This window comes from Otolemur garnettii, unplaced genomic scaffold (assembly GCF_000181295.1).
Source record: "Otolemur garnettii isolate 467f Iridium unplaced genomic scaffold, OtoGar3 scaffold00011, whole genome shotgun sequence".
NCBI classification, from domain to species: domain Eukaryota; kingdom Metazoa; phylum Chordata; class Mammalia; order Primates; family Galagidae; genus Otolemur; species Otolemur garnettii.
In genome coordinates, this window is record NW_003852406.1 from 29,831,986 (window position 1) to 29,841,960 (window position 9,975).

Below are 9,975 nucleotides of genomic sequence, written 5' to 3' on the forward strand. Positions count from 1 at the left end.
TTCATTAGTGATATTGGTCTATAATTTTCTTTTCTTGTTGGGTCTTTTCCTGGTTTGGGGATCAAGGTGATGTTTGCTTCATAGAATGTGTTGGGCACTATTCCTTCTTTTTCAATATTTTGGAAAGGTTGAGTAATATAGGTACTAGTTCTTCTTTAAAGGATTGGTATAATTCTGATGTGAAGCCATCTGGTCCTGGACTTTTCTTTTTAGGGAGATTTTGTATAGTTGATGCTATTTCAGATCTTGATATAGGACTGTTCAACATTTGCACTTGATTCTGGCTAAGACTTGGAAGGTGGCGTGCTTCCAAGTATTGGTCAATTTCCTTCAGATTTTCATATTTCTGAGAATAAAATTTCTTGTAATATTCATTAAGGATTTTTTTAATTTCTGAGGAGTCTGTTATTTCATCAACAGACTCTGATTGATGAAATTAGAGATTTTAGTCTTTTTTTTTCCTGGTTAGGTTAGCCAAAGGTTTATCTATTTTATTGACCTTTTCAAAATAGCAACTTTTTGATTTATTGATCTGTTGTATAATCCTTTTGTTTTCAATTTCATTTAATTCTGCTCTAATTTTGGTTATTTATTTTCTTCTGCTGGGTTTGGGATTGGAATTTTCTTCCTTTTCCAGTTGCTTGAGATGTCCCATTAAGTTGTTAACTTCCTCGCTTTCTGTTCTCTTGAGGAAGGCTTGCAGTGGTATAAATTTCCCTTTTAGGACTGCTTTTGCGGTATCCCAGAGGTTCTGATAATTCATGTCTTCATTATTGTTTTGTTCCAAAAATTTGGTAATTTTCTTCTTAATCTTGTCTCTGACCCAGCTATCATTCAGCAAAAGGTTATTTAGCTTCTATGTTTTTGCATGAGTATGCAGGTTCTTGTTTGTTACTGAGTTCAACTTTTATTCCATGATGGCGCAAGAAGATGAAAGGAATAATTTCTGTTCTTTTAAATTTGCTGTGGTTAGACTTGTGACCTAAGATGTGATCAAATTTGGAGTATGTTCAGTGGCTGATGAGAAAAATGTATATTCAGTTTTGTTAGGATGAAATGTTCTGTAGATGTCTGTTAAATTCAAATGTTGAATGGTTAAGTTTAAATCTAAAATTTATTTGTTTAGTGTCTTTTTTTTTTGAGATGGAGTCTCATTTTATTGCCCTTGGTAGAGTGCTGTGGCAGCATCAGACAGCTCACAGCAACCTCCAATTCCTAGGCTTAGGTGATTCTCTTGCCTCAGCCTCCTGAGTAGCTGGGACTACAGGCACCTGCCACAATGCCTGGCTATTTTTTTGTTGCAGTTTGGCCAGGGCTGTGTTTGAGCCCACCACCCTTGGTATATGGGGCCAGCACCCTACACACTGATTCACAGGCACCACCCTGCTTACCTTCTTATTGGAGGATCTATCCAACACTGCCAAAGGAGTGTTAAAATCTCTGACAATTATGGTGCTGGAGGAAATCAAGTTGCTTATGTCTGTTAGAGTCTCTCTTATAAATTGAGGTGTGTTCTGGTTGGGTGCATAAATATTAATAATTGCAATCTCATCATATTGAGTATTACCCTGAACAAATATGAAGTGACCATCCTTATATTTCCTTAATTTTATTGGTTTAAAGCCTATCGTAGTTGTGAATAAAATTGCAACACCTGCTTTTTTCTGATTTCCATTTGCCTGAAATATATAGATGACCATCCCTTCACCCTGAGTCTATGTTTATCTTTAGAGGACAATTTAAGCCATTCACATTCATTGAGAATACTGATAAGCCCGATAGAATTTTGGGTATCAAGTTTTTAGAAAGTCCAGTGGAGATTTTCAATCCTTTCACCACTGTGGAAGTTGGAATTTGATCAAAAGTTTCTGAGTGAGTTCACTTTTGTGGTGGAGGATTGCACTGGTCATTATGGAGGCTAGGTCTATAATATCCTGGAGAGCTGGTTTAGTTATGGCAAATTTCTTCAACATGTGAATTTGATTAAAGTATTTAATTTCTCCATCATAAATGAAACTCAGTTTAGCTGGATACAGGATCCTGGTTTGAAGGTTATTTTGTTTTATGAGATTAAAAGTCAATGACCACCCTCTTCTACCTTGAAAGGTTTCAACAGAGAAATCTGCAGTCATTCTAATATTCTTCCCCTCATAGGTTATGGTTTTCTTATGTCTGGCTTTTTTCAGAAATTTCCCCTTCATATTAACTTTAGTGAAGTTAATTATGATGTGTCTGGGGATTGTCTTATTCAGATTGAGCCATGCTGGGGTTCTGAAACTATCTGCTATTTGCATTTCAGAATCTCTTGGCATGTCTGGAAATTTCTCCTTCATAATCTCTTGAAAAAAGGCCTCTGTGTGTTGTGAAGCAACTTTGTCACCTTCAGGGATTCCTATAAGGCGAATATTAGTTTTCTTCAAATTATCCCAAAGCTCTCTGAGAGAATGATCCATTTTTGCTCTCCATTTCTCTTCCTCTTTGAGCACTTGGGAACTTTCAAAAGCTTTGTCTTCAATATCAGAAATCCTTTCTTCTCCTTGTTCCATTTTGTTACTGAGGGATTCTACTGTATTTCTCAGATCTTTGAGGTTTGTAAATTCTTGTCTTAGTGTGTCAAAAATCTTTGGTGATTTTGCCTTTGAATTCATCGAATTCTTGAGACAACTTTTGAATTGCTCCTTGAATTTCTAATTCCAACTTTACCTTCATTCTATTAATCTTATTTGCAATCCAAACTCTGAATTTGATGTCTGACATCTCAGCCATTTGTCTACGAATAGGATCTTTAGTTGTGTCCACTGTATTGTTCCTTGGGGGAGTTGATCTACTCTGATTATTCATGTCACTGGAGTTTTCCCACTGATTCTGCCCCATGGTTATTTAACACCATTTGGCTAGATGAGCAGACAAGGTGAAGTTGGGTTGAGGGCTCCTGGAGTAGTGATTAACCAGCTCTTTACCCAAGAGCTGTGACTGGTTTCTGTACATTTTCCCCTAGAGCATTGCAAAGGCCTGAGACACTGGGGACTTTCTTGGTGTGGTGGGGCTAAGTGGCTCTGTCTTGTTTTCAGCTGGTCTGTGTCCTACCCTTGTGAATTAGTTACTCTGGGTTGAAGTCTCAGCCTTGGAGAAATGCCAGCACTTAAGTCACCCTGCCCCCCATGGGCAACAACTGGTAAAGGAAAATTAAGCCTTCCCACAACCACACACCCAGGGTACTACTTTGGATAGTCCTCGGGTGATCGGTTTAGTCCAAGAGATCTAAATCAGTTGTTCCAGTCAGTACCTGGTCTCAAGTGAGGGAGTTCAAAAGGTCTCTTGCAACTAGATAGCAGGGGTCTGCTGGCAGCTCGAGTATGGCTCATTCTGGTGCTCTGTGGAGTCAGAAGGACCCACCCCCCAGCAAATGAATTAGTCTAGGAAGGTTGATGCCTCCTTCCCCACTTTGCACCTCTGTCACACTCAGTCACTGGTAACCCCGCAGGTCTATGACCCAGTTCCCTCCAATGAGCAGATGCTCCAGGGGTTTGAGCCTGCCTGAGTCACATAGAGATCTTATGTCTCCTCTGCCAGGCCTCCATACTTTGGCACCATGCGGCAGGAGAAGCTGAGGCCTGACAACCTCGAGTGGTTAATGGAAGCTGGAGTGGTTCACTCAGTTCCAGCCCCGCCCCTGATTGATGTTGCTTATACTTATATTTGTGCAGAATTTGTGATTCTGTCCTGGTGATATTCCCCTGTGGACCAGGCTCTGTTTGAGTTCACAGAAACTGTAACTCAGCCCCTCTCTGTGCCGCTGCCCAGACCTGATGTTTCTGTTTCCTCTGCAATCTGTATTGGAGCAGGTCTGGTTAGAGCTTATACTCAGCTTTTGGGTTCCTGCCTGCTTTTGTCTCAACTATGATCTCCCGAGGGCCAAGTGTTTCTTAGACTTACTAAGCAGTCCTGGCGCAGCTCTGCCCTGGGAGTATGCTGTTTCTGTGCAGGTGTCTTCAACTTCAATTCTCGGTCCCACCGCGCTCTGCCCAGGCCAGTACCTCCTCAGGCATACCCTTTGCGTTACCATCCCAGATATATTCCAGCAATGTCTGCCACTGGAGAAGATGCCCAGCTTTCTCTGGTTGCCAGAGAGACAGAGAGTGTCCAAAATATCCCCAGGGGTGTGAGCCCTATTGTTCCCACTGCTGCCACTGCTGCTCTGTGCCTAGGGGTGGGGGAGTACCACCTCTCCCTTTCCGTATGGTTTCTTCAGTCCCCCATTTTCTCCTTTCTCCCGGGCTGCAGAATCATCACAGACCTGCAACAGCCCACGCCCTGTCCACACCTCTTGAAAAAATGCCCAAGAATCTGAATTCCATGGGGGACAGGCTTCCAGACCTCAGGGTGAGAGTGGAGGGGAGTGCTGGGAGTTCATAATTGCAGGTAGAGAAAATATACAGTTTTATGCCTGGCAGGAGAGTGCCATGGCACCCTAGTAGGGGAACGATGTCTGGTTTTTAGAGGATCTCTCCCATGGCATAAAATGGGAGGATGTATAAACTCTGGTCACTTGCTTGTAGAAAGTATACTGTGAGCTGTTCTCAAAGGGGAGGGGGCTCCCGTCCACTTGGTGATGGATTTTGTACCTTTTGTTTGTATCCTTGGGGTCGCAGCTTGCCTCGACATGGTTGATGTGCGTTCTTCAACTTTCTCTCTTGGCTCAGTTCCAAACCTTCCCCCTCGGAGGTTCTTAAGGGCTTTACACAAATTACAACAAACAGTTACATATCTTTACAATAATCTACAACAAATAAGCACAACGAAAATAATATTAATAGTTACATTAACATCTGCAGACACTAGTCAAAAATAGATGTTAAAGTGGCTTACCTCTGGAGGTGGACTCACAGGTGAATTTAGGCGTGATCATCAGCTGGTCTCCTGAGGGCTCCAGGTCCTCTGGGGACCCTGGGATGTTTCCAGGGGGCACCTTCCCTCGGAGAAACTAGAGCCTGCCCCTCTCCTGGAGGCTGCGTGAAGATCAGCAGAATAAGGGCCAGAGTAATGCCAAGTGGCTGCTGCTTCAAAAAGTAAAGAGGACTGTTTTTTTTCTTTAGTTCTTTTTTTTTTTTTTTTTTTTTTTTTTTTTTTTGAGACAGAGCCTCAAGCCGTCCCCCTGGGTAGAGTGCCATGGCATTACAGCTCACAGCAACCTCCAACTCCTGGGCTCAAGCGAGTCTCCTGCCTCCGCCTCGCAAGTAGCTGGGACCACAGGCGCCCGCCACAACGCCTGGCCATTTTTTGGTTGCAGCCGTCATTGTTGTTTGGCGGGTCCGGGCTGGGGACTCGAACCCGCCACCTTAGGTGTACGTGGCTGGCGCCTTAGCCGGTTGAGCTATAGGCGCCGAGCCTTTTCTTTAGTTCTAAATGAGTAATTGACCTTGGGTCTTCTGCTGAGTGCCCACGCCTTATCTCAAGGCCATTTGTAACATAGCAACCACAGTTTTTAGCAGCCAAAAAGAGAACAGTTTTAACAAACTTTGTATTAACACTTTAATTGCCCAAATGTAGGTGGGTTATTTACACTACATCAAGATAAAATGAGGAAGTACAAAAGGGCCATGTAAGAAAGATAGAAACCAGTTAGCACAGCACCCTGCCAAATAGACCATGATTCCAGAGCAGCACTGTACAGTAAAGTCCAACTCCCACCTGGAAAGCTATGTTAAAGGCAGTGGGAGACATAGGAGATGTAAGAGAAAGAAGGTCAAAAGGCTAATTTCCACAGGATGAAATTCCTAGAGAGTTTCCTGATATCCAAACCTGCAGAAGAGACATAGGTCTGACTTGGAGAACAAAGGAGACAAATGGATAAAGGAGACAGACAGACACAAAATCAGTCAGGGGCAGAGCTGCGTATGACTCCCACTCAGAAGCCTTCCCAGCCATGTTCCTGAAGGGATGAAAACTCTATGTTGGCATAGGAGATGACATATAAACCGCATTCCCAGGTCGCCTGGAGGGGCCCACCACTAAACCATATGATTAAGTTGTGGAACCCAGGGTGGAGGTCCACTTGGACTCCGTAGCCTCAGGGCCATGGAATCACATCCAAACTTTTTCACTCTCTCACTCATACAAAAACCAGAACATACAAAAACACAAAATACATAAAAGACACACAAACCAGCACAGTCAACTGCAAAAACCAGAACAACTCAATAAAGGACTGCAGACAACCCAATCTATGGCCTCGTCCAGCCCCTCGGTGTATCAGAACAGAACAGCCTAATCATTTGACCCCAATCTATGGCTGTGTCCAGCCTCCAGGGGTCCCAGAACAGAACAGCACTACGACAGACAGACAAACAACCCCAATCTATGGCTGCTTCATCCTCCAGGGGTCCCAAAACAGACTTACTGGTAAGAATTCCAGACCAGATGACTCTGTTAGTGCCCAAATTTAGTCAATCAATTTGGCAGATTGAGGCAGAGGGACAGACTTGGTCTTTCACCAGGGACTGAGAAATTCTCAGTGGCTGCCCTCCTAGGTGAAAACCAGCTCTTGTGCCCTAGCCACAACCAGTGGCCATAGCCTGGGTTAAAACCCAGGAATCTCACTGGAGCCTCCAAGAATGTTATGGGGTGAGACAAGGACCACCAACTCACATTAGAGTTTCAAAAAGGAGTCTTTTATTAACTGCGGAGCTGTCTCAGCAAAGTCTCAAGCAGACTAAGTGAGAGAACATTGAGGGGTCTGAAGTTGGGATTTTTCTAGTCTAAAAGTTAGCAACGAGTTAATTAAAAGTAAAAAGAAAATTGGCGAAAAAAGCAGAAAGCAAGCAGGGGGTCACAATGACCCCCTTTTATAGAAGCGAACTGGCAGTTTAGTGGATTAGCCAATAGGTAACATAAAGGGCAGTTAGATAACAATAAGGTAACATAATGCTGATCTAGCAACTAATGGATAAGCAAAACAATTTGTCACAGCACTTAGCTCACTAACTCTCGTGATAGCATTTCATCGCCCATCCGTTCTTATCTTGTCCTGTTCTGGCCCAATTTGGACTAATTTAAGAGTAATGGTACTTGGCATCATTTCATTTACTTCTTTTTCCCTTCCTCCTACCCAGGGTGGTGGTGGGAGGCTGTCAGTATCCATCTTATGGGGGTGATGAGGCAGCTGGCACCCATCTCAGAAAAATCACTAATCACTCTTGTGATCATAGCATTGTTTAAAATGACTAACAGCCCTACCCTTGTGATTCCCCCTACCCTTATAATGGCTATTTTCATTTCTGTAATAATACTTGCTTGCCCCTACACTCCTCCGACCTGGAAAAGTTTTGCTCTATAAAAACCAGAGCTATAGACAACTTGGGGCTGCTCTCAGAAACCCCATGTTGGGACACTGAGGCAGTTGCCAGCTGGCTCTTCAATAAAAGGACTCTTCTTTAAATTCAACTTGTCTGGCAAGTGTGGTCTGTAGAGATCAGAACCCCACAGACGTGGCAGTTCACCTCAAGTGCTCTCCTAGGAGAATGGCTCTGAGAAGGATTTCTTTCATGATTGAGTTTCTGTCTGCAGCTTGCAGAAATGCAGAAAGACTCTCACAAAGGAATATTGGAGAGTCAGGCCAGTATCGCAGCTGGAAGTCTGAACGCCTGTCTGTTAGCTGTTCTCTGCCCTTCCCCTCTTTAACATTATAATCTCTGGTTTCCAATTCTAAAAACACCTTAGGCTAAGCAAGAGCAGACAGCCAGTCTCTTTTATGTTTTTACCCCAAACAAAATCAATGTATATGTGTTTCTCAGCCTTCACACTGAATTGTAATCTTGATGGTAGTTTCCCAATCTTACTTCACTTCTTTTTATGTGTATTAAATTCTTGCTGAATGCTTGAAAGTATATAAGATAGTCAGTAAAGTTAGGCCTGGTCACCGACCTGAGTGAGTCTTGACCTCCCTTCAAATCCATCATCCTGTCTGCAGTTCCTTTTCCCTGCATCTCCGATCAGAGGGCTCCAGGAACACTTTCAGTGGTCTTTGAGAGACTCCTGGGCATAATGTAGGTCTGGGTTAATTTGTAATGTTTGCTGACAGTCTCTCCCAAGAAGCAGCCTATTAGGCAGGGACATTTGTCCTCTTCATGTTGGGTGCAAAATTATTGAGAGATCTGGGCTTTGAAAAGGAGGTATTAATAACTTGGAAATGAGTTGGAAGGTAGGTAGTGTTATAAAAACATCCTCAGATGTTGTAACTTATGCCATCTTGCAGGGCATCTTAGTTCATTATGTAGAATTCAGCAAACATTATATTTTAAGTGAGAGATAGGATTTCTTAGGTCAAAAGAGAAAAGATCAGTTGAGACAAAAGATCAAAAGAATGACTTTGACAAGTGTGGATGACAATTCAGTCTGGCCTGACTGGAGAAGATAATATAATATGTAAAAGAGGAAAAGACATTTGAGAAGAGTGCCTTCAATGCCAGAATTTTTCAGTGTCAGTAAGTAATGAGAGGATTAAAGTGATGTTGTAGGATGATGAACTCTGAAGATATCCCATCTAATATGTTTGTCCTACAGTATGCCACTGATGCTTTCCATTGAAAGGTTCTATATCCCATTGCCCTGAATCTAGATGAACCTGTGACTACAGTGGAAGTAATATCATGTGACTTCCAAGAGTAAGTCATAAAAAGTGATATAGTTCTATTTTCTGTGGATGGTCATTCTCAGAACACAGGCACTGTGCTGTGAGGAAGCAAAGGCCACATGGAGAGGTGTTTGGCCAACATCCTAGATGAGGTCTCAATGTCACCTGTCAGGTGGGTGAGTGAAGATTCCTCCAGGTGATTGAGGCTGTCACAGGCACTGAATCTCCCACTGCTTTCAAGTCTTTCTAGCTGAGGCTTCAGGCATTATGGAGCAGAGATAAGCTGCCCCAGCACCTATCTAAATTCATAATCCACAGAAACGGGGGCCTGCTAAGCAACAATGACAACTGCAACAACAACAAAAAATGGCTGGGCATTGTGGTGGGTGCCTGTAGAGCCAGCTACTTGGGAGGCTGATGCAAAAAATTGCTTAAGCCCAAGAGTATGAGGTTGCTGTGAGCTGATGTGATGCTGATACAGGATTCCACCACTCAGGGCTAGACAGGGAGCCCCTCATTCTCTAGGCCCAAATGAGCTCAGAGGTCAGTCCCCATTTCCAGGTGCAAGCAGACCTCCTTTTTCAGGAGACACCCTCTGAACTCTGATAAGATCATGAACAAAGCAGCCTGTGATGGTTTTTTGGGTGGTTCTACCTTGGGTAGGAGCACACACTCTAAACCTTCTCAGGGACAAAGACTGTGAAGGACCAACTGCCAGCCATGTGTAATCCTCTAGACTTAAAACCCCTAGATAAAAGAGTCTACAGAGACTCCCGAGGGAGTTCCTCAGTTCTTTCCCCCTTCCAGAAGTTCTGGTACTTTTTACTTCTGTATCCTTTTCTAACTTCTAATAAAAGTCCTGTCTTACCACTGATATGTGGGTTCATTCTTTGAATCCCTGAGATCAAAAGAACAAAATTCCGGTATCATATTTGGGGACTCATCTGGGATTAAAGATCTGTGGTACACAATGGGACCACTTCCCTCTATCCTGTTTTTCTTCAGAATCATGATAATGGAGACTAATAATTTTGATGCCCATCAGCTGGTAAATGTGCATAGTGTGACTGCTGACCTCCATCCAGGTCACAGGAGAGAGGCTGTTGGGGAACAAACTTTCTAATTCCCCTTGGCGCCAAAAGAAAGGAGTGGAAGGGAATGTTAGAAGGCTTGATCAGGGCTCGGCGCCTATAGCTCAACCGGCTAAGGCGCCAGCCACGTACACCTAAGGTGGCAGGTTCAAATCCCCAACCCGGACCCGCCAAACAACAATGATGACGGCTGCAACCAAAAAATAGCCGGGCATTGTGGTGGGCGCCTGTGGTCCCAGCTACTTGGGAGGC